The sequence below is a fragment of the Stenella coeruleoalba genome (genome assembly GCF_951394435.1).
Source record: "Stenella coeruleoalba genome assembly, chromosome: 6".
NCBI lineage: Eukaryota > Metazoa > Chordata > Mammalia > Artiodactyla > Delphinidae > Stenella > Stenella coeruleoalba.
Window position 1 is genome coordinate 85,532,527 of NC_137151.1, and position 18,912 is coordinate 85,551,438.

An 18,912-nucleotide genomic window follows, 5' to 3' on the forward strand; every position below is an offset into this window, starting at 1 on the left:
AAATGCACTGATGTACTTCTTGATTTCAGAGATATTAAAAAGTGGGCAGAAATGTACAACTTAAATTTAAAAAATACAGTATTTGGTCAATTAGACTGGAATGGAAGGTTTCCAGAAGGTAGAATTGATTAAAAAAAAAAATTCTAGAAAAGTAAGTAGAAGCCAGATCATGGAGAGTCTTGAATGCCAGGGGACATCTGAAATCTGCCTGTTTTGACTCTAGCATAGAATTCTCTTCCAGATCTTTCTTTTCTTCTTATCATAAGCTGTTAGAATTTAAGAAGAGACCAGATAAACTAGTCTTGAAGCATGAAAGTCTATATTCTAGAGTCCTTATTCAAATGATGTCTTTAAACCTGTTGGTCCATTTTGACAGGCTCTCCCATTACAGACTGTTTTCTCTTTCCAAAAAGAGATAAACATTTCATATTTAGTTTACTCCTATGCCCAGTACTGTGCTAGGCACCAAGATGTCAGTGGTGAACAAGACAGTCTGATCCTCATGCGCTCGTGGCCTAGTTACTAGAATTTCTAGTGCCTTCTTCCCACTTCCCAGACATCATCAGTGTCAAATTTTGCTGGCCTGTCAACCATCAAAAATATCCATTACCCCGACAGCACATTCTGCTGTCTTGGCATTGTTTCTCGTTTGTGGTTATGATTTCCTGTTTGCCTTGCTGAACTCTGATTTCTTGAAATTCCCGTGCCCTTTCTTAACACCTAGGTGATTTTCCTACTGAGCGTTACTTAAAGCCAAGTTATTTACAAATGAACTTTTTTTTTTTTTTTTACAGCATTTCCATAATTATTTCATCAAAGAAAAAATATATTGGTTTTTGGATTCCCTCGATACTGATGAGGTCAACTATAATGAAGATGATGATGAAGCATAGGTGGACTTAGAAATATGCCAAATATCTCCTACAGAAAATGCTTATAACAATAAACACAAATGGAGAAAACCTCCATTTGGGTTATAGAATTAGGCATGAAGCTCAGTATACACATTTAGAATTTTTCATTTTCTTGAGGAGTTGACCCCTTTACTACTATGAAGTGTTCCTCTTTATCTCTGATAATATCCCTTCTTCTGGAATCTACCTTGTCTGATGTTAATATAGCTATTCTAGTAGCCTTCAAGATGGTTCCCCATGATCCCCCCCCTCATGGTAAACACACCTTTGTGTAGTCCTTCCTCATATGCTACCAAAATTGGTCTGTGTAATTAATGAACTTGGTAAAAGTGAAGTTATTTTACTTCTGAGATTAGATGATAACAGACTGTGGCTTATGTCATAGGCCCTGTCTCTTTCTGGGATCACTTTCTCTGGGAGAAGTCAGGTCATGAGCAGCCCTATGGAGAATCCAAGTGGCAAGGAGCTGAAGACTCCTGCCAACCACCAGGTAAGTGGGCCTGGATGCAGATCCTCTAGACCCAGCCAAGACTGGCACCTAGACTGTGAGAGACCCTGAACAAGAACACCAAGCTAAGCCACCCCAGAATCCCAATGCACAGAAGCGATGAGATAGTAAATGTTTGTTGTTTTAAATTGCTAAATTTGAGGTGATTTGTTGTACAGCAATGAATAACCTCTACATCTTCTAGCTTTTTTTTTTTTTTTTTGCGGTACACGGGCCTCTCACTGTTGTGGCCTCTCCCGTTGCGGGGCACAGGCTCTGGACGCGCAGGCTCAGCGGCCATGGCTCACGGGCCCAGCCGCTCCGCGGCATGTGGGATCTTCCCGGACTGGAGCACGAACCCGTGTCCCCTGCATCGGCAGGCAGACTCTCAACTGCTGTGCCACCAGGGAAGCCCCTAGCTTTCTTTTGACTAATATTTTCATGGTGTTTTTAAGGGTCCCAAGACACCCCAATTTGGATGATTGGCCAGAAGGACTCACAAGACTCAAGAGAAGGTTATACACACAGCTAGAATTTATTATGGCAGAAAATACAGAGTAAAGCAGCAGGAAAGATATTTTCATTGGGTAGAGTCCAGAGAGGTCCAGTACAGGCTTCGGAGTCCTTCATCAGAGGCCACCATCAGGGAACTGTAGGAACATGTGTGAAATGTCCCTACCCAGTGAGTCCTGTTGGAGCCCTAGGGTCCAAGGCTTCTTTGGTGTGCTGGTCACATAAGCATATCTTGCTATGCAACCAGCCATGGCAACTGAAACTTGGGATCCCAACAATGAAACCGGGTGCACCTTGTTCATCTTGATATTTGTGCCGAGAAACTTGACAAGGTGATATAGCACAGCCCATTGCTCTAGGTGTACATAACCAAATCAACAATCCCTGACATCCAAGGGACATATTCCCAGTGGACGGCCAAGGACCATTCACGGTTCCACGTTCTCTTGGAGATACGCAAGGAATAAGCAACCAGACCTGCTCTGTCAACACTTTGCTCACAAAAGGTGGCCAACAGTTAGCATCAACTGCCAAATATGTAGCTGAACAAGACTTCAGAAAATTCTAGCCCCCAGACTTCAAATCTTCCAGCTTAGGTCCCAAACATTGTGAAGCAGAAACAAGCATTCCCTATTGTGCTCTGTCAGAATTCCTGATTCAGAGAAGTGATAAGAAAGAATAAATGGGACTTCCCTGGTGGCGCAGTGGTTGAGAGTCCGCCTGCCAATGCAGGGGTCACAGGTTCGTGCCCCGGTCCGGGGAGATCCCATGAGCCACGGCCGCTGAGCCTGCGCGTCCGGAGCCTGTGCTCCGCAACAGGAGAGGCCATAACAGTGAGAGGTCCGTGTATCGCAAAAAAAAGAAAAAAAAAAAGAAAGAATAAATGATCATTGTTTGAAGCCACCAAGTTTGGGGGTAGTTTGTTATACAGCAATAGACAAATCATACAGGGTAATATTTTCCTAGTTCTTACAACCCAGCAATTTTTATTGGATGAATTTTATGTTTTGGGGCACTGAATTTTGTTGTATTTCATTAAATAGTGTTAGATTTTGTTCACTGTTAGCTATATTACTAGGAATTTGTAGAATCCTTTTAAGGATTGCTTTTAAGTTTGCTAGGGTGGGTCCAGAGAAGCCTTTAGCTGGGGACTAATTTGTCTCCACTACTAAGCTGACTGTATCAGGGACTGACAAACTTTTTTGGTAAGGGGGACACATAGTAAATATTGTAGGCTCTGCAGGCCATATATAGTCTCTGTTGCATATTTTTCTTCATGTGTTTTTATAATCCTTTAAAAATATAAAATCATTCTTAGTTTACAAGCTGTTCAAAAACCAATCTGTGGTCTGGATTTGGCCTGTGGGCTGTAGTTTGCCAACCCTGCCCTATCTGATGTCCTTTGCATGAAGAGGTCTTTCCACTCTGGCTGAAAGGAACATGAACTATTCCCATCCGGGCATGAGTTCCAGAAACTTTATTCTCAGGATTCTTTCCCCAGCCCTGGGTGGTTTCCTCTCATGCATATGTAGATTAGCACTCAGCCAAAGACTCGAAGGGACCTTTCTCCAAATTTCTGCAGCTCCCTCGTCTCTGGCACTCTTCTACAAATCCTAGCTATCATGGCGTCTCTGAACTCCAGTCTCTCTCTCTGCCACTCAGCTAGACTGCAGACTCTGTGTGGGTTCCCCCTTCCTGTGTCACAGCCTGGTAACAGCCTCTAGGAAATATGCTGGTTCAATCGCTGGAGTCACCTTCTTTGTTTCCCTCCTTTCAGGGGTCACGGTCCTGTGCTGTTTGTTTTTCAATGCTTTCAAAACCATTGTTTCATATGTTTTGTGTTCTAGTTATTTCAGGTGGGAGGTTAAATTTAACCCCTTTAGTCCATCTTGGAAAGAATATTTATTCTTGAATTAAGTTATTATCAGTGGTCATGTTTTTATTTGCTTACATATACTCACTCCCATGTGTTGGCTTCTACTTATATTGAACATAAATTTCTGACAGAAACTATTTAGTTCTATTTAATGTCTTCATTGTTAAACACAGCACCACATCCTCACAAATGTAGATCATCATCGGTGCCATTATGGTACGTCAGTGACCACAGACTTAACAAGGTTTCTAGTTGAGACAAATCTTAAATGACGTAGCTGATCTCAGTCCATCTCTAACCCTTTGCAGAATTTTCCTCTTTAACTTCCTTGGTAGTAAACATGTACTTTTGAGGAACATATTCTACGGTTTTTTGGGTTTTTTTTTGCTGTACACGGGCCTCTCACTGTTGTGGCCTCTCCCGTTGCGGAGCACAGGCTCCGGACGCGCAGGCTCAGCGGCCATGGCTCACGGGCCCAGCCGCTCCGCGGCATGTGGGATCTTCCCGGACAGGGGCACGAACACGTGTCCCCTGCATCGGCAGGCGGACTCTCAACCACTGCGCCACCAGGGAAGCCCATATTCTACTTTTTAAGATAGCCTGTTTCATTCTTAGACATCGAATAATTATTGTCAGAAAATGTCCATTATAACGAGCTAAAATGTAATTCCTTATAATGTTGACTTTTTTAGTTCTTATTAAGTTTGTGTTTAACCTAAATCCAGAGGATCTTTTCTTACCAACTCCTTTTAACCCTTGTTGTGCATTCTTGATTCGGTCTACAAATTGGTACCGTGCTAGGCTCTGTGCTGAGCCTGGGGTTGCAGGGGTGAGAAAAAGAAGGTCATGTCCAGGGCTCAGGCATCGTTCAGTTTGGTGGGGGAGTTAGAGAGTAATCCAAAGAATAAACATGTAAACATGAGTGAAATTACAGTGTCATATGTGCCAGGAAGAAGCATGGTGTGACGATGCTACATAGAGGAGGATTTGACCTGATCGGGGAAGTTAGGGAGGACATTCTGGGGGACATGTGAGTTGAGATCTGAAAGCAAAGTAGGAGATACTCAGACAAAAGGGGTAAGAGTTTCCAGGAAGAGGGAACAACCTGGCCAAAGGTCCTGGGGCAAAAAAAGAGCAAGTGGTGTTAAATCTAAATGTAGGACTTTCAGATAACCCTCTTAAATACTCACTCAATGATTACACCGAATCTCAGAAATATCACTGTATTACAGAAAACATGTTTCTGATATTTCAGGCTTATGTGTAGGGGGGCAAATTTTATTCCAGTGTAAAGATTTGGAATGTTCTTCTCCCCACCTCAGCTTTTGTGGGCCCTGAAGCTTATGCATTTTGGGGGGTCCACTTCAAGACAAAAAATACAAGTAATGGATACAAAGTTAGGTACAGGGCTTGGAAGAAGCCTTTGCAAATGAGAAGGCCTGGTGCTGATGCTTCATTAGTTTCAGCATAAGTGTCTACCTTCTGCCTTGAGGTATTTAGACAAAAGGTTCATGATCATTTCTGGGTAATGTTATCGTGGGAGCTCAGATGTTGTGTATAATCTGGACGTGATAGACCACTACGTTTCCTCCAAATGCAGAGATTTTGTTTACTTGGCTTAAGTTTGAGAATTGAATAGGTCAAAGTTTGACTCTTTGTAATCTTCACCCCAAGCTGGTTTATGGAATGAATTGTCTGACAGCCAAACAATACTTCGGTGTTTGGGACTGAGTGGGTGGTGTGGGTGTTGTATCTTTCAGGTTCTCAGATGAATCTGAAAGTTAAATGTCTGCCTTCAACCCCTAGACAATTGTTTTGTTCTAGCTCTCAAATCTCAAACCACAGAGTCTGAGCTAAAAAGTCTTCAGAATCAACACCTGGGTTTGATTGCCATGCTAACCAATGGCGTACACAGAGAACATGTCAGGGATGGCCCAGAGATAGCACCTCCATCCTCCACCCCGACAGTGTATCTCACACCCAATTCCCCTGGTCAGAGGAGGCTTGAGGAGAGGAGATGGGTGTTTTAGTGCACATGCGTCATCCCTGCTGCATACATTGCTTACATCACTGTCAAAAAAAGAAGGAGGTTCATGACAAAGACTCCCCACCACTGCCCCTAGAACGAACAAAAACAAAAATCAGAACTCTCAGAGTCAGTTATGCTCTGAATCATTATTATAAAACAGGAACAATACTAACAACAACAAAATAACAGCAGCACTGTGACCGAGCCCTTCTGCATTCCCAGGGTAGTTGTCTGGGCAGATCATAAAGCTCTTAGCAAATTTTAATTAGAGCTCAGAGGTAGGTGAATTACATCGCTAAATTTCCTGCCATGCTGGTCAGAGAAGTAAAATCAGGTGAGGTTAAGTGGTCAAGTTATGGACACGTGGTCATGCTCATCTGATTGCTTTTCCAGTCTGTCAAGTGTTTTGGAATCTAACTTGTTAGCAGGTCTGCCAGCCCCTGTGCCCTTGCTTGCAGGAGCTGGGCTTTGGAGCTAACGTGTTGATGATGTCAGCTCGTTGCCCTAGGGCTCAGCCATGAGGAATCTGGACCTGTTTGCTTTTTTTGAATTAAGTCTAAAAGGGACATCTCTGAGCCCAGGAATAACAGTCCTGAAGCCAGGTAGATTCTGTCTGAGCACCTGGCAGGCATGATGTGCAAATAAGGACAGCACTTTTCAATCAATCGGAGATAAATGACTGCGAATGGCTCCAAGTTGGTTTAAGTTTTTTTCTACTTTCGTATTTAGGAACAGTTTAAAACCATGCTTTTGCTGTTTATGTGGTCTCAGAAACTGCCACCACTTCTAAGAAGACAGGAAAATTTTAGGGCTAGTAGGGAAATAAAAAATAAAGTCCCCTTGAAGATATGTGAAGACTCGGAACTTCCCTGTCCTGTGTGTCCCCTACTCACTCAGACTTCTGGGGTGTCTTTGCTTTGTGCCTCGTGAGGACAGAGCAGTTCTGTCTCAGGCAAAGGCTCTGGGATCAATGGTGGGTAAGCGGGTTTGCTCACCCTGGATTCAATTGTGGCTGATTAGAAATTTTCCAAACATCCACAGTTTCCATTAACATTGTCCATCACACATATTTTGATGCACATCTGCTTCACATCTAGGTATCTTTTCTTTGGTACCAACAATTGGGAGAAATTAGCATACTGTCTTTCACTTATTAGGCAAAGAATGCCTTTCATTTATCCTAAAACGACGACTTTTTTTTAATACATCTTTATTGGAGTATAACTGCTTTACGATGTTATGTTAGCTTCTGCTGTATAACAAAGTGAATCAGCTATATGTATACATATATCCCCATATCCCCTCCCTCTTGAGCCTCCCTCCCACCCTCCCTATCCCACCCCACTAGGTGGTCACAAAGCACCGAGCTGATCTCCCTGTGCTATGTGGCTGCTTCCCACTAGCTATCTATTATACATTTGGTAGTGTATATATGTCCATGCCACTGTCTCACTACATCCCAGCCTCCCCTTCCCCCCACCCCGGTATCCTCAAGTCCGTTCTCAACGTCTGCATCTTTATTCCCGCAGATGAATACTGATGGTATTCATCAGTACCATTTTTCTAGATTCCATATATAAGCGATCCTAAAACAACACTTTTTAAACTCCAAGGGCTTTCATCAGGTCTAGCACCCCGGGGTGTGGAGGACCAGTCCCTGTCCAGCCAGACTTCATGTTCGTAATTTCAAAAACTGTAATTCTATTCCACCTCACTCCCCTTTTCCTGGTTCCATCTGTCCTCATTTCTAAGTCACTTCTTTCCCTTTAAATTTTCATTTTCTTTCTCTGGGCCTTTTCTCTTTCTTCTATGTCTTTCTTAAATTGAAATCAGCATTTCACACACTCATCCATCTTTCACTGTGGTTTTTGATGATACCCTAGTGATTTACTTTTTTAAAAAAATAAATTTATTTATTTTTGGCTGCGTTGGGTCTTCATTGCTGTGCGCGGGCTTTCTCTAGCTGCGGTGAGCAGGGACTACTTTTTGTTGCAGTGCACGGGCTTCTCATTGCGGTGGCTTCTCTTGTTGCGAAGCACGGGCTCCAGGCGCCCGGGCTTCAGTAGTTGTGGCTCACGGGCTCTAGAGCGCAGGCTCAGTAGTTGTGGCGCACGGGCTTCGTTGCCCCGCGGCATGTGGGATCTTCCCGGAGCAGGGCTCAAACCCATATCCCCTGCATTGGCAGGCGGATTCCTAACCACTGCACCACCAGGGAAGCCCCCTAATGATTTACTTTCATGGTTTAAAAAAATTTTTTTGTGTATAAAATTTCCCAGTTTATAAGTGGTTTTTTTGTTCTCAGTAGCTATTTGGACTAATATATTTGTTTAGAGAAGAGTTGACAATGACTCCTGGTGCTTTTCTTAGATTTTAACTGATAGCTCAGAATTTATCTTCCTGTACGTGAAACATTTTTTTCCCTTAAATTCTGCATTATTCATGCATACATAGAAGCTCATTTCTCTTTCTTCCTTCAGTGTCCAGTTATCTTTTCCTTACTGCTTCATGAGTTGACATTGTACTACCTGGAAAATCGATGTTAGCAATAATTTACCAACAGCTTAAAGAGTTGTCCTAAGACATGGGCTTGGCAAGGGGAGCCTTCAAGATAGCCCTTACTATTCTCTACTCCAGGTGTAATATCAGGACACTACACCACAGGGGCAGAAACTTGGTTAGTGTCTTAGTTTGCTAGGGTTGCCGTACAAAGTACCACTGACTGGGTGGCTTAACCAACAGAAATTTATTTTCTAACAATCCTGGAGGCTAGAAGTCCAAGATCAAGGCGTCAGCAGGGTTGGTTTCTCTTGAGGCCTCTTTCCTTAGCTCATAGATGGCCCTTCTCTCCCTGTGTCGTCACATGGCCTCCTCTCTGTATGTGTCTGTGTCCTAATCTCTTTTTATGAAGACACCAGTCATTGGATTAGGGGCCACTCTAATGACTCATTTTAATTATCTCTTTAAAGACCCTATCTCCAAATACAATCACATTCTGAGGTACTGGGGTTTAGGATTTCAGTATATAAATTTAGAGGGGGACACAATTCAGCCCATAACGGTATATTAACAATTCCTCACATAATACCATATTTCCAGCAACAACAATTAGTTCTAAAACACAGCCCCCAAACCTCAAAGTCTGTGTGAAAGTCGGATTATGGAACCCCATTAGGTTCAGATGTCGCAGGCCCCTCTCTCACATTACAGACTCTTCATAACAGATGTAAACAAAGTGCTTATCTGATTCCCCAAACTGCAGCAGCCCAGTGGGTATAGTAACCACCAACCAGAAAAAAGCCACACTGCGAGGGGCAGATGTGCCAACGGCAGCAGGAAGTGACTTCAGCACTGAGAGAGCAGCAGGAAAACCTTAAAAGGGCAAAACTATTGTCAATTGCCGTGTAGTGCCATGAGAGCAGATAATAACAATATTCCTGAATTGTCAAGAGTAGGTGATGTTAGTTTAAAAAACCTATAGAAGGCCGTAGAAAATTTCCCATAAAATATAGTGAAAATTGTTTGGGCATTTAAAAGAGATACAATTCAGTTATTAGAGTAATTCACCTATGCAAAATTAAAATTTCCTAGTTCTACGAGATAGATACTTCTTTCTGTAGAAGATAGACAAGGTCCTGCTTGGAATTCATGAAGGTTTTGCTATAATCCCAAACACAAGCATGTAAAAAAAGGGCTCTGGGGTCAGGGCTTTCTGTCCTGATGGTCCTTACGTTTAGGCTTCACCTCCCAGTGAGACTCAACAGGCAGTCACTGAGATTAGCTAACAGTTTTCAAAGAAGATGTTTATCAGAGAACTTTTTTTTTTTTTTTTTTTTTCCGGTACAAGGGCCTCTCACTGTTGTGGCCTCTCCCGTTGCGGAGCACAGGCTCCAGACGCGCCGACTCAGCGACCATGGCTCACGGGCCCAGCCGCTCCGCGGCACGTGGGATCTTCGCGAACCAGGGCACGAACCCGTGTCCCCTGCATCGGCAGGTGGACTCTCAACCACTGCACCACCCGGGAAGCCCTATCAGACAACTTTTAATTTAAGCCATCCCCCCCCATAGTGTGCAGTAAATTAATATTTTAATGCTTTTATGAATACTGCAATTATATGGCATTGCATTTAGTGTGTAAGATGTTTAGTGGAAACGTTTAAAATATACTACTATTTTTTTAACCTTGTTTTGGCATTTCTTCATGTTTTGGTATACCAGGAGCCTCAAAGCTGGGAGCAACCCGGCAATTCTTGGCTCTAAGGTCTGCACTGGAACGTGGGGTGTGCTCAGCCTCACCCTCCTCTGAATCATCTCTAGTTTACACTTCATGCTTCTGACCACCTCCTGTCTCCTGTCATAATTATGTATGAAACTGCTTTATCTGTCTTACAAGATGTGAGCTTAATTTCCAACGGGCATCTCCCCCACCCCATGGTAAGAGTACCCAGTCTTTGTTTTCTACTTAGTAAACCGTTGGAGTCTTTCCCAGTGTATGTTGCAGATGTCTTCCAAAGGTAACCTTCAGGCCTTTCCCTAAGCTCTGAGGAAGATCACCCAGAGTGCTTTGCTAGAGAGTTAGTACAGCTCACCGCAGTGGTATGCTGGTAAATGTTTAACAGCAGGTTCTGAGGTAGGTGGTGAGACGGAAGGCCTGATTCCTAGTGTTTGCTGATTCTAGACCTCACTGAAGGTGGAGTTGGGAAACGTACAGAACTGGCTCCTGCTGGCCAGACTTCAGAAAGTTCCAGCACGTCCATGGCACACACCTCAGGGAGAGAGAGAAATGCTATTCTGCAGGGAATGGAGAAGCGCACTGAATCCCTCCTCCACCTGCACAAGCAAGCCTGTAGTACCTGTTCATACAACTGTCTCGCTTTCCATGCTTGCCTCCTCTTGCCCCTCCCCAGCCAACTGCACAAGATCTTGACAAACACTGAAATAGCCTTAAAGTCTTGGGCAACGAGTCATAAAATGGATATCCTCAGCAGTTTCTTCTTTTTTTTTTTTTTTTTTTTGCGGTACGCAGGCCTCTCACTGTTGTGGCCTCTCCCGTTGCGGAGCGCAGGATCATCGGCCATGGCTCACGGGCCCAGCCGCTCCGCGGCATGTGGGATCTTCCTGGACCAGGGCACGAACCCGCGTCCCCTGCATCGGCAGGCGGACTCTCAACCACTGCCCCACCAGGGAAGCCCAGCAGTTTCTTAAGGGTCACTAATATGATGGCAGTTCACAACTCTCAGAATTAGTAATGTGTACTACAGACTAACTTTGGGGTTATAGTCATTAACCTTCCAAATTAATTTTATTCAAGTATTTGCTCAACTTCCTAGCCCCCTTTGCACGCATACACACGCACTTCTTAGAACATGCTAAGGTGTCTGTGACTCAGCAGTCTGTGTCAATGACAGGCAATGGTACCACTCCCTCCCCAACCTACCTCCTCTCCCACTTCCATACACCAGAATGAGCAGATTTCAGACTTTTTTTTTTTTTTGCAGTACGTGGGCCTCTCACTGTTGTGGCCTCTCCCATTGCGGAGCACAGGCTCTGGACGCGCAGGGTCAGTGGCCATGGCTCACGGGCCCACCCATTCCACGGCATGTGGGATCTTCCCGGACCGGGCACGAACCCGTATCCTCTGCATCGGCAGGCGGACTCTCAACCACTGTGCCACCAGGGAAGCCCCGATTTCAGGCTTCTTGAATCAGGGATCTTTGGCACTCTTCTGTCTCCCAATATAATGTTTTATTCTCAACAGACAGTCAAAAAAATGTTTAAGTTAAACTGACTCTCATTTTATGTAGTATATGAGAAATACCTTTTATTCACCACACTACAGGCGCTCATAAATGTTCATTAGTTCTTGCATGAACAAGCTGAGACCACTTCTAATCTAAATGAAACTTTCCATTCTTAGAAGAACTGGTTTTCCTGCCTCAGCCAATAAAGGTTGGACAAAGGAAGTGTCTGGCCTTGCTCTACCCCTTCTTTGTTATAATAACAAGCATGTAGTTGTCCATCTCCCACAACCAGACTCTTTCCTAAATTGCCACAGTCTCAAAAGCCTTAGTCAGTTTTGACCCAGATCTTATGCTTAGCCATTGCTGGTTTCTGGGATGTGAGTGGTGAGAAAAATCTGAGTCTTAAAAACAAACTCTCTAGAAAGACTATAGTAAAAAAGACAGACAATAACAACTATTGCAGATAAGAATGTGAAATGGTACAGCCACTTTGGAAAATAGTTCGGCAGTTTCTAAAATTGAAATATAAACTTCCCATATGACCCAGCAATCCTACTCCTAGGTACCTACCCAAGAGAAATGAAAATGTGTGTCTATACAAAGACATGTATGGGAATGTTCATAGCAGGTTTATTCATAATAGCAGCACAGTGGAAAAAATCCAAATGTCTATCAGCTGGTGAATGAAAAAACAAAATGTGGTATATTGGGCTTCCCTGGTGGCTTAGTGGTTGAGAGTCCACCTGCCGATGCAGGGGACACGGGTTCGTGCCCCGGTCCGGGAAGACCCCACATGCCGTGGAGCGGCTGGGCCCGTGAGCCATGGCCGCTGAGCCTGCACATCTGGAGCCTGTGCTCCGCAACAGGAGAGGCCACAACAGTGAGAGTCCCGCGTACAGCAAAAAAAGGAGAAAAAAAGTGGTATATCCATAAAGTGAAATACTCCACAATGATAAAAAGTAAAGAAGTACTAATATATGCTACAAAATTGAAGCGCCCCAGTAACGGTAACGTTATGCTAAGTGAAAGAAACCAGACACACAAAAAAACTACATGTGGTATGACTCCATTTATGTGAAATTTTTGGGAAAGGCCAATCAATGAGAGACAGAAAGCAGAATGGTGGTTGTTTGGGGGCAGAGGCTAGGAATAGAGATTGACTACAAATGGACAAAAGATCTTTCTGGGGTGATAGAAAGTTTGCACATTTTGCACTACTGTAACTATTGTAAAAATCATTAAATTTTATGCTTAAAAATGGGTGAATTATGGTGTGTAAATTACAATTCAGTGAAGCTTAAAAAAACCCAACCCAACAAATAAAGGCTTTTGTTAATTCCATTTAGGTGTTTGTTTTCCTTGCCTGATGACAAATCCCAAATCTCGCGGCTACGAGTCACCCAGTCACATCTTTTTCTTAGTAGATGAGGAGAGTGGCTAAATATGCTGCTATGGAGGCAGGGGCTAGCTCAGGCCCAGCAAACCCACAGATGCACTGACAGATTTTTTTCAGCTGTGGGCATACTGGTCACATCATCTGCAGGGGAGGACGTGGCTTATTCATTGAGTAACCACCCTTCCCTTCACATGGTTGGCCCTGGGAGGGAATGATGTTCTATGGAGAAGTGTGTGCCCCTGTTATCAGCTGTGTGCTGGGGGAACTGTATTGGATGTAGGGTATTGCACTACCTTGCTATCAGGAGACAAAGATACTTCTTGTTAAACTGGAGTTAGTCTTACCTTTTTGGATGAGATCATTTCTTTGACCACCAATCTCTTTCTTACCAAATGTCCTCTCTTTGGGCCACAACAGAATAGGAAGCTCATAGGGAACCTTCCAATTTTAACCTGGGCTTTTGATGTTGTGTTTGAAGAATATCCTGGAAGCTTGTTCCAGAACAGCCATGTATAAGATGGCATTTCCCATAAGGGGACCAGCCAGGAGTTGGGAGAGCAGGAACTTTGGCAAGGAGTCCGTGATATTCCAGGACCAGGCGGAAAACAATACATTACTTTTTGTCCATAAAACTGGCAAACTGGAAAATTAGGAAGTACATACTGTTCTAATTTGGAGTTCTTAGAAAATAATGGGCCTGTGACTATAGTCTGGGTGGCTTAATTTGCTTCCAGAAACATCTCTAAGTTCCGCCCTGGTGGTCTAGTTCCTCTGCCCTGTGGTCCCAGCTACCTTTTCATTTTTGTGTCCTTTGATTCTCTTGTGTGTAACTGATTTTTTAAGGTGTATTCACCCATTTAAAAAGAAACTTTAATTTTTTTTATTATGCTATAAAAAACTTTACATGAGATCTACCCTCCTGACGAGTTTTAAGTACACAATACAGTATTGTTAACTATAGGCGTGATGTTGTACAACAGACAGCTAGAACTTTTTCTTTTTGCATAATTGAAACTATACAACCATTGAACAGAAACTTCCCATCTCTCCCTCTCCCAAGGCCCTGGCAACCACCATTCTATTTTGTTTCTATGAATTTACTATTTTAGATACCTCATATAAGTGGAGTCATTCAGTATTTGTGTGTCAGGCTTATTTCACTTAGCGTAATGTCCTCCAGGGTCATCCATGTTGTTGCATACAGCAGGATTTCCTTCTTATTTAAGGCTGAATAATATTCCATCATATGTATATACCACATTTTCTTTATCCATTCATCTGTCATGGACATTTAAGTTGTTTCTATATCTTGGCTATTGTGAATAATGCCGCAATAAACATGGGAGGGCAGGTACCTCTTTGAGATCCTGATTTCAATTATTTTGGACAAATACCCAGGACTGGGGTTGCTGGATTATATTGGAGTTCTATTTTTAATTTTTTGAGGAACCTCCGTATTGTTTTCTATGGCAGCTGCATCATTTTACACTCCCACCAACAGTGCACAAGGGTTCTGTTTTCTCCACACCCTCACCGACAGTTGTTATCTTTTGTTTTCTTGATAATGGCCATCCTAACAGGTGTGAGGTGATATCTCATTGTGCTTTTGATTTGCATTTCCCTGATGATTTGTATTTACCCTTCTATTCCTAGTGCCTGGCAATGCCTGGAACATAGCAGATGTTCAATAAATATTTATCCAATGAATGAATTAGTTAAAAGTAAAGTCATCCTCAGTACATGCACAAATGAAGATTCAGCGTGGGGGGAAGGGGGGTAAGTAGTGTCTATGACACAAAAGCAAAATGTCTCCAGGCTGTTGGGATTCCTTTTCGTTTCATATTAGAAGCCTGCCAAAAATGGCTAGGACCTGGGGACTTGAAAAGTTCACCACAGTGGCAAGAGACAGGTGTTTTTAGAAGGAGCAAAATTTAAATGTTTTGCACAATCTTTTAAAAATCAATATCCTAAATATTTGCATTTTCTGAACGTTTGTGCTCTGGAGCAAAGCCCAGGAATGTTTTTTTTCAATCCTTTCCATCATTCAAGGATTGCCTTAAAGCATCTACCTCCACAGCTGCTTTTCCTGACCTCTCAAAATTTTTTTCAACAAATATTTGTGTTCCCACCTTCTTTTGAATCCCCATAGCTCTTTGCACTCTGCTCACCCACTCACCCTATCTAACCTTCGTCTCCAGTGACAGCTCTCTGCCCTTATATAATCCTCCCTGCTCGATGGCAAGCTCTGTGACAGCAGCAGCTCTTTGTATCCCATACAGAAAACACTAAGGAATTAAACACTTATTTGATTGGACTGATTAATCAAATCATTTGGTTGGTATCAGATTACTTTCTTAGGCAAAGGAGACAACTCTGAAGAAATGGCTTACAGACCCCACATGCTATTTTAAAATAGCGCCTCTTCTAGAAACTGGTGTCTATACATAGGTGTTGTGATCCAATTTTTAAACAGAAAAACAATATTTTTTCCTAAAAAACATCTACCAACTTGACAGGTATAGAGGGAATATTTTCAGTTGACCTAGTTTATCAAAACAATGCCTAATTACAGGAAGGAAGGCAGAACTAGGGGTGAAATTCCACCTCTATATTTGATTGTTGCTATGAAAACATGTAATCAATATTTCACACTAGTGAACAATATTTATGAAATGCTTTGCCCTGTGTGGACATGCCCCTAATTAATATTATTTTATATGGACAAGGCAAGCTTTTTTAAAAAAAGATCAGTTTAGACTTTTATTAGTTTCATAGTATCTGTAAATAGTTCCAATGTAAACATTTCCTGATATCTTTCCCACACTCTTATTAGCATGGGCATTTCTGGAAAGACCTCAATTTTCCTTTCTGTCTCCATGTGGCATAAAGGAAGCCACATCAATTGGGTGATATTTATGTGAGCTGGATTCCAGCTTTGACTCTGGCAATGAATGACTGAGTAATCTGGAATAAGTCACTTGGGATCTCAACTTTCTTATCTGAATCTGAATTATGAGGGAAGTGGACATCAGGATTTGCCATTAGTAGCTTATAGGATTTCCTGTCCCCTCACTTGCTGAGGCTTTTTGGTTCGCTTCCTTTTTCTCCCCGCCATGCAGCTCCACCCAACCACTCTCAAAAGAGCCAGATTCTTGGGTCTGGAGGCTGAGTGATGGATGATGTGTCCAGGATAGAAAGGCTATGTTGCCATGCTTGGGATGCGCACATGGCGAGGGGGGATGAGGTGAAGAAACCTAAGCACAGACAGGGCAAAGGCTGGAGAAGAAGTTGCAGTAAGAATGGATACTGCATGTGCATCATCTTGGGGCAGAGGGGAAGAGGAGACAAGGGGTGAGGACAGAGGGCACTAGCTGGGCTGGGAGACCTGTGCTTAGGTTGACTAGGCTCCAAGTCCCCGGGTTGTCACTAGGAAGCCTGGGCCCTTAGACAGTACCCCCTCCCTTCCAATCCCTATAAACTCCAGGATAGACTTCTAGCAGCCTCTTTAAGGGCCAATTCTGGTTTACAACCTCCTTCACACTGTAGGATAAGTAAATAGTAATACCAAGCAAGGAGTAGATATCTTGGGGCAAGAGGGCATGAGAACATTGTGAGTCTAAAGTGGGAACAGGCCTCTCTCCATCCTCCGCTCACCAGAGGAAGGTCCTATGAATTAAGGAAGCCCATGGGATCTTCTTTCTCTTTCCCAGTTGGAGCTCATGTAAGCCCACCAGTGCCCCATTGGATTCTGCCCCCTTGAAGGTTTACCTCTGCTCCTGGGCTCCACACTTCACAGTGTCCTCATTTTTCTTCACCATTGTAGCCTGAGTCCCTCCTCTAGTCAAGGCTGGACCTCAGGAATTCAGGGCTAAATGCTTCCATTCCTTTCTTTAGGCCCATTTGAAACATTCTTTTAAATTGGTGGAGGAGAGAGTTATAAGTAGGAAGCAAATAGAAGACACAGCTTGTGTTACTTTCTGATTTTGCTTGAGATGGGCTGAGCCTCCCAACAAATGGGCTTTTTTTTTTTTTTTAAACTAAATTGTAAAGAGGCCAACAAACAAACAGTGCAGGCAGCATCTGGTGTCATGGAGTACGTCATGTACGTTAAGGAAACATGGTTCTGCTCCATTTGTTCTTAAAACTCATCTGCCTAGAGTCTTGCTTTTCCGCCTTGGCTAATAGCTGTGACTCTTGACTTGTATATATCACGTCTGCTTGTCTTGTCTAGTATTTAATTTATTTTTGAACCTTCCTGACAGGACAGGTATACTAATGTTTCCTGAAAGCATTCTTTACTCCACCCCTCCCCATAATTAGGTTGTTTTTTTTTTTTTTTCTTTTGAAGAGAAAACTGTTTAGAGTCTATTTGTAATATCTCAAATGACTATTAAAGAAATCTAACTGCTTTTCCCTCTCTGCCTATCAATCCAATCCTATTCCTTCTTCTACAGGACATTGTTTATTTAGAGTGAGGGTGTTGTTGAGAATGTTAACTCCTCCATCACTTTATCCTCACTTTGGAAAAACCTGCAGAAAATTTCTCTTGGACCTAAGTGCAGGAAACCTTTTGCTTTCTCTTTAATCAGTACGTTTTCATAGATAGTAATGTGATTCTTATAACAATCATGTTTCTTTTTTACTTTGACACTGTTCAACTATAGTAATTGTGTAAAACCCTACAGCATGTCTCCTGTCTACTAATTTTCATATCAGGTCTCATCTTATCACTACCCATCTTTGTGTATGTATTGGGGGGGTTGATTTCTCTTAATTTTGGAAAAAGATTTCTCTCCAATCTATTTATATTTCAAGCTATTTTTTAAACTTTTAATTTTGATCAAATATTAGGCTTACAGAAAAGCTGCAGACATAGAGCAGAGAGTTCCTGTGTACCTTTCACCCATTTCCTCTTACTTTTAATGTTGTTCTATTGGATATATTTGTGAAAGTCACCTAAAATTCTTTTTGGAACAAGGCCCACAGGTGTGTCACTAATTTGGCCATCTGAGGTTGTGTGCCTCTGGTCCAATGGGTTGGAAATGACTGGTGCGGACATCTCTGGCAGCTTTGACATGGGAAGTTAAGCTTTAACTTAAAAATAGACTGCGTCTTCTAATAATTTGCTCAAAGGTGATTTGGCCACAAGCATATAGGAACTAAAGAATATGATCCAAAGAGAACTGACCAATAGGACAATCTGGTTAAAATTCTGAATTTGTAGAAACTGAATTTTTAAAATATTGGTGATCGATATTAATCATAAGGTTGTTTCATAACCCTATATTTGGCTATAAACATCTGTGTCCACATATCATATCTTCCCCCTACTATTTCGACTTAAGATAATTCCTAACTAGTTTTCGATCAATAGAATATTCGTTAAAATTACTTAGAGATCTAATAATTTGTGGCCTTATATTGGAGGTTATGAAACATAGCATGATCCTACTTTTAAGGACTAGACGTGTGTGTGTGTGTGTGTGTGTGTCCTGGAAGGAAATAGCTCAAGATTTCAAAGTTTCAACTAGATAGGTTGAATTTATGTGTTCTTAATATCCCTTTTTGCATGTCTATATGTCCTAATTTTTTTGTATTGAATAACACTGCTTTTACATCACTAGAAAATTAACAAGAACTTTAATAAAGCATGGAAGAAAGCATATGAAAATTCCATTTTAGTGAATTCCCCTATTAAAGGATATTTAGGTTGTTTTAACCAATCTACTTTTGTTGGCCATTTAGGTTGTTCCACTGTTGTTGAACAGTTCTTTTTTCCAACTTTTCAGTATTGTAAGAAACAAAGAACATAAGTAATTGGCAACAAGAACAATAACAACAAAAGAACAAAAAAATTTTTTTTTTAAATGTTACTGTTTTTGGGGTTTTTTTGAAATTTATTTATTTATTTTTTGGCTGCATTGGGTCTTTGTTGCTGCATATGGGCTTCCTCTAGTTG

The 18,912-nt window shown here is 42.2% G+C and overlaps 1 protein-coding gene across 1 annotated transcript in view; it reads left to right on the forward strand.

Annotated features, from left to right (window-relative positions):
- Positions 1–18,912, forward strand: part of NABP1 (nucleic acid binding protein 1) — a 91,991-nt gene that overhangs the window by 14,842 nt on the left and 58,237 nt on the right. The window contains exon 2 of the mRNA XM_079925278.1: positions 1,300–1,404. The gene's annotated coding sequence lies outside the window, so the exon portion shown is untranslated. The remainder of the gene's footprint in view (positions 1–1,299; positions 1,405–18,912) is intronic.